At 36.0% G+C, this 6,472-nt stretch overlaps 1 long non-coding RNA gene across 3 annotated transcripts; it reads left to right on the top strand.

The window, feature by feature from the left end:
* The first annotated feature begins 348 nt into the window (after nt 1–348).
* Nucleotides 349–5,802, top strand: LOC124886505. Of its 3 annotated transcripts, none has more exons than XR_007043804.1 (5): nt 349–820; nt 1,827–1,936; nt 2,451–2,521; nt 2,609–2,765; nt 5,174–5,802. It is a non-coding gene; the product is annotated as an uncharacterized LOC124886505 (long non-coding RNA). The 3 variants fall into 3 exon arrangements; XR_007043803.1 differs by having other exon boundaries at nt 352–820; nt 2,609–3,543; XR_007043805.1 differs by lacking the exons at nt 349–820; nt 1,827–1,936 and having other exon boundaries at nt 2,253–2,765.
* Nucleotides 5,803–6,472: the final 670 nt, after the last annotated feature.

Here is a 6,472-nt window from a genome sequence, read left to right as displayed (position 1 = left end):
GCGGACGAAAGTCCTTTTAGTAGTGGATGTTGTAATGACCCTTACGGTCATTTTCCTATATTTCATATAATTTTAGTACTATCTAAATGTATTGTGAATTATTTAATTTAATTTGGCATTTGGTAGAAATATAATTTAGTATCCACCTAGAATATTTTTGATATTGGTAAAATTCCTATATATTTATTACTTTATAATAGACTTTAATGATTTATTAATATTTTAAGAGAAGGTAGTAAATTTAGAAATATTAAAATATTATTATTATATAATAGGAGGTTTTGTTAGAAATAATTTTCTATTAATTATGATATATTAAAAATATTATAATTATTTTACCATGAATTTATACAATATCCGAATATATACGAAATAGGACTAGATTAATATGTATATTTATATATGTGGTGCAGATTTATTTTGATGGTTTTAATGGTGGCCACATATGTGTACCATGTGTCAAACAATGATTAGTCCTTTGTATGTTAGGATATCTTGTGATTTCTTTTAGAAATCCTGCAGGTACTTATATATATTTACACTACAAATAAACTCTCATATAAAAACTTTGGTTTCTATCAATAAAAAATAGTACCATATGTGTTGCCGATGTACGTGAGGGGTGGGATCATTGATCCTTAAGTGTTCTTTTTCCTCCATCTCTTTGTTTTTCCATTCATGGATGGTTCGAGGTGTTGTATGTGACACGCGGTATGCTTATTCGCATATAATTAATTATCAATATCGAGTTATTCAAACTCGGGTTCTAGTGGCACTGTCCGAAGGCTTTGCGAAAAGATATTTCAGCTTTGACGTCCAGGTAGGCTAGGTTTACCCTACCTTTAGATTGAGTTTATTTACTAAAATTATAAACTATTATGCTAGCTTGGGTAGGTGCTTGTAGATGTGTATTTTTTTTATTTATATAAACTATCTTATTTATCCGGATTAGGACCCATTCTAGTAAATTTTGGAATATTATCTTTTAATATAATACATCATTTATTACTTTAGAACGTGAAATTAAATTGCAAAATCTTGAATTTATCCCTTTTTAACTAAGATTAGCAAATGATTATTTAGACGTTGACATTTGATTATTATTGTTACTATGAGATCCGATTCGAGTCCGGCATCTGATTATGATTGTGGTTCCTCTAAGTTTCGGTTCGAGTCCGACATCTGATTATGATTGTGGTTCCTCTAAGTTCCGGTTCGAGTTTGGCATACGATTATAGCTGTGGTTCCTCCGAGTTCCGGTTCGAGTTCGGCATCTGATTATGAGTTATATATATGTGGCCTATCGTTATTACCCACTATGTCCGTTTTAAATCTGGCACGTGTTCTCTTGTTATTATCCACTACTACCGATTCAAGTTCGATATCTGGCCTCTCATTACTACCCATTGGTGCCGGTTGAAGTTCGGTGCACGTCTGGATGACTATTATGATTTTTCGGGGTTGGCTCAGTTACATATTATTTACGTTTATTTTCTTTAATTGCTACTTGTGTGTCCCACCGACTTATAGGGGTTACGGTTGGGTTAATTGTCTTTTTCAGTGTGCCTAGCGGGCTTATGGAGGCCTAGTTAGGTTATGTTGTGTGCCTAGCAGGCTTATGGGGGTCAGTTAGGTTATGTTTGACTTGTCTGTAATTACTGTGTTATTTATTTTCTAATCACTTACATTTATTCCTCTATCTCATTGGCATAGCTTGGTAGTTGTTTACTTTTCTGCCCTTTTTTACTGTTGACTTGAGAAATCGGGTCATAAAAAAATGCCTCACGTGCTGAATGTTTGGATGTATGAATGTTGTTCTGAGTTAGACAGTACGATAGTCGAGCGGGTGGCAAATGTAATTCCCCGGATTTTCAACTGGCAGATGGTTGGAATCAAAGTTAAGTAGGAGAAGTTTATGGATGGTATATTCAGCAAGGTAAGTATGATGTATATTATTTCGATCTTAATTTTAATTTTCAACGTGCTTACTTTAACAGACTGTAAATGTTGCTATTTTTTATTGTTTAACAGTTTGTATACTGATGACGCTCAACTTACACTTTAATTTAGTGCAAGGCGGTCGTCGTCAATATATTTACCCAACTTTGGAGTCAGGGTCGAATCCACAGGGAATAATATTGGGTAAATATATTGACGACGACCGCCTTGCACTAAATTGAAGTGTAAGTTGAGCTTTATCAAAAATGGCGCCGTTGCCAGGGAACAATTTGGCATATTAAGTTAGTTTGGAATTTTAGCTTACTTGCTTGAATTCAAACTTGTAAATATTTGTTTTTGGTTTTCGTTTATTTCTTATGTTAGGTAGATTTTTATTTTAGTTTACTTACTAATATGGCATTGTGGAATGAACATGATCTTAGTGGTTGGAAATATTATCTTGATGATCAATGTCCATATTGTAATGGAACTCACTTTTTGAAAGACTATAGATATGCTCCCCGGAGATAGATGTGTGCACCATCTCCATCCTATCGGGAGTACGATTGTTCTGCATGTGGTGGTAAGATGGACATTGGAGTGATTGCCCAAATACCCCCTCCCTCTATTGTGCTAACCTAAATTTTAGTTCTTATTATGAATTTGATAGGTCTTATGATCAAGTAAAGGAAGAACGAAGCACCGGAAAAAGTGGCATTGAAGCTATGTTTCAACGAATGTTGGATCTCCAGAAAGAAATGTATGATATTGTATGTGATATGCATCAGGACATGAGACCAATCATTCATGAGGAGATGGATATCTAGGTCAATCATATAAAGCACTCTTCTATATTATGTTTAGATGATATCTTGTCTGTGTAATCATTTAGAATAATTGAAGAGTGTGAAGATGAGGATCAAGAATCCTATACTGATGAGGAGCTTGATGTTGATCAACCCTTGGATATTTTTCAACCAACTGAACCAACCATGAGGGATGATGCCAAGATTAAGAAAATGGTGCTAGAGACAAAAGAAGAAATCAAGCACAATCCTGGTGAAGACTCTAGTCCATTTCGGGGTAAAGATACTAATAGGGATGATACTCCGAAATTGAGGGTTAGTCCTCATTCAAACCACTTTTCAACATTATGCTTGGTGGGTGTGATGAAGGTCTAATCACCCAAGCAAATGATGAAGTTTGAAAATGAGGAGGACTATTCTTACATTTTGGAGTTTGTCCTTCCAAAAGGGTATAATACAACCCCAACCTTGAAGGCCAAAAAGCTTAAAGATCGATATCCATTTAGTGGTTGTTTAAGATTCTCACAGTTGCTAAATGAGCCCACATGAAAGCTTAGTGCAAAATTGGGCAAACAGTTCAAGTCTTCGAAGTGGCGTGATAGAACATTCCTCATCATGCCCTCACATTTGCCCAACACACTCCGAAAATGTATTGATCAAAAGTTGGGCCGGCGTTTCAAATCCACCAGGTGGAGACATAAATAATTATCAACAAGGTATCTTGACGAAGTCTGAGTAGTCAAGATAACTGAGTCACGCCGTGAAGTTAAACCAGGCTCTGCTTGGGAGGCAACCCAAGGTATTTTGTTGTTTGTATTCGTATTATGTGATTGACATCAGATTTTTGCACCCATGGTGCCACAGGTATGTATCTGACTCTCTTGTTTTGGTTTGACGCATTGGGCACTTTGCATGATTTTAAGTTGAGGATGGGGCTACTTGTGGGTGTTAATGTCCTCCTGGGGTTTTTATTGTCGTGCCTCTTTTCCCCGGAGTCTTTTTCCTAGTAGAGCCAGCATGTTTAGGTGTATTGTGTTTTGTTTTGTGATGTGTTGTAGTTGACTAGGAGAAATACAAGTACCTGAGGCAGTTAACATGGTTTTGTTATTTTGTGAACACCTCTCAAATTATTTGATTGTTTAGCTGTGTGAATTGCATCTTAGTGTGACCACTGTGCATCTTGTTATGGCATTAAGTTTTAGTTGCTTGATAATCACTGCTAACAATTGCACGAACTGGATGAGTAGTAGCTGGTAATATACTTGTGTGCCATGTGTGTGTGAGATTTTACTGAGTTCCCTTTGTACTGTCGAATCTAGAACTTGCCCGATTCATCTTACCTTAGTTGAAAGGCAGGGTTTAGGAAAGGATCATAGGCCGTTTTTGAATGTAATTCACTATCAGCCTAAATAATCTTCCCTGTATGAATGATATCCCTTGATCCCTCTTTTGAGCCTGAATAGATTAATTCTTTTTATGACACCTGTCATCTTCCCGTTTAGATCATAATGAACCTATTTTGGCCCTGGTCCTCCTTGGAGACTGTGCACCTTGACTTAGGCAAACAACCTAAGTTGAGGGTGGCTATCATAGGGGTGCGTAATGTAAAATGGGTATGAAGAGAGGGAGAAAAAAAAAGAAAAAAAAGAATAAAAAATGAGAATAAAAATTGGGTGTTGGTGCAGAAGAACAAGAAAAGAAATTGCTTGAAGAAAAATAACCACACCCAGTCTGAATGTGTGACCAAAAAAAAGGAATAAGGTGAATAACTGGACCCCAAGAGTTAAGGTAGTGTCAAGGAGGCTTAGTCACTCTAAATGCCTTTGAATATCATACCAAGCCCTTAGCCTACGTTACAAACCTAAGAAAAACCTATAGTGATCCTAACTCTCCTGTCTGGAAACCTTGGTAATGAAGATAAGGGCAAGCATATGGTATTTGGCATACACTTGTTGAAACTTCTTTCTGAGAGTGAGAGTCTTGTAATCATCCCCATGTTGTATATTTGATAATTATATGAGAGAAGAAGGGAAATTTCTTTGTTGTGAGGGCACACTGGTATTGTTGCTAGTTACTTACTTGTTTGGATAGCGTAATATTGGTACATGAATGGCTGTTGTTGCTAAGATGAGGCCATAGCTTGAGTCCTTTGTGTTGAAGTATTGTTTATCAAGTGGTATACACAGATGGTTTAATTTGATTAACCTTGGAGAGGGTAACTATATTTTGAGCTTAAATGAATAATTGACTGCTGAATGTGCTATGTATTCTTTTAGTTGTGCTGTGTTGCTTGAGGACAAGCAATTGTTTAAGTTGAGGGTGTTGATGTGTGAGCAGATGCTAACACATTTGAGGCTTTTAACTCTAAATAATTACAAAGTCTTAAGCAACTTTTGTTGTTGTTGATTATTTTTATTGTGTTAATGCAGATGTAAGTGATTGGGGAGGACACTAAAGGAAAGAAGAACAAATCAGTTGAAATCTGGTGCAAATAATATGACGTAGAGTTGACAACATATTTGAAGCGCCGTCAGACATGTGAAAGGCTATCAAAATTTCCACCAAGCTTAGACAAAACCTGAAGAAGTGAAGTGAAGTGTGACGATATATTTGAAGCGTCGTCAGACCTGTGATAAGACATCTAAATTGTCGTCAACTCTAAACAGAACAGGATGATTTCTAGTGTAGATGTGATGACATTTCTGACATGCCATCACATATTTGACACGCCATCAAGATTTTGTCATCAGGACAAGTATAAGATGCTAATATACTGGAACATTTGACGACATTTTGCACAAGCCGTCAGAACTCTGACGTGCAGTCACAAATGGCATCACCTATTTCGAGAATTTTATTAATTTTGTTATTTTATTTCCTTAATTAGGTTTTAGTATAAATAGCATCTTTTAGGGTTTATTTAGGAGAGAGGAGGCCGCACATCTTGAACATACGTATTTGGAGAGAATTCTCTCTCTAGGTTTCCCCTGTAAACTTTACAATTATTTTGGAATTTTCTCTTTTGATCTAATTGGAGAAACACTTTTTGCTATTCATCTTACTATAAGTTCAACTATCAACTTATGAATTCAACTTGTTGTCTTGTTCTTTTCATCATGAGCGGCTAAAACTTTTTAGCCCGAGTTATGGGATCTGTGGGTTAGGTTTTGACTTGATGTTAGGTGCTTGAAAGATTCAAAAAGGGTAGTAGGAACTTCTTGAAATTCTGTTATTTTACACTTTAATATATTGGTTGCAAACAATAGGTTATGCCTTAGGTTTGTTTGGTTGAACAGAAAAATAAACTAGAGGAAGCGAATTATCAACAGGGACTTGGAAGCTACCAACCTTCGGTTTAATGATTAATGCCGTAGTAGGATTACTCTACTTGAGATAACAACTGGTCATAAAACATAAGTTACCTACGTTCGAGAGAATTAGGTAATAAATTGCCTGGATAGGTCAACAGACATTCAGATATATCATCGGCAGGGATAATCTGGTGTTCCTACCTACTTCAAGGACCTTGAACTGCACCTTGTTTCAGTCAACTATCAACACCCATGGTGAACATAACTCTGGTTTTCCATAAACTCTTGATTACAAACACTCAAATTAAAGCGACTGACTAGTTTTTGTTAAACTAAACACCCCCATTTTGTATTTCTGTATCAATTTTTTGAATTTAACTTGTAGCTATAGTTTCAAATTAGTTTAGTCGCCACTCA

This window comes from Capsicum annuum, chromosome 8 (assembly GCF_002878395.1).
Source record: "Capsicum annuum cultivar UCD-10X-F1 chromosome 8, UCD10Xv1.1, whole genome shotgun sequence".
NCBI classification, from domain to species: domain Eukaryota; kingdom Viridiplantae; phylum Streptophyta; class Magnoliopsida; order Solanales; family Solanaceae; genus Capsicum; species Capsicum annuum.
The sequence above is the reverse complement of the archived record's forward strand: the minus strand, read 5'-3'. Positions and strand labels throughout refer to the sequence as shown.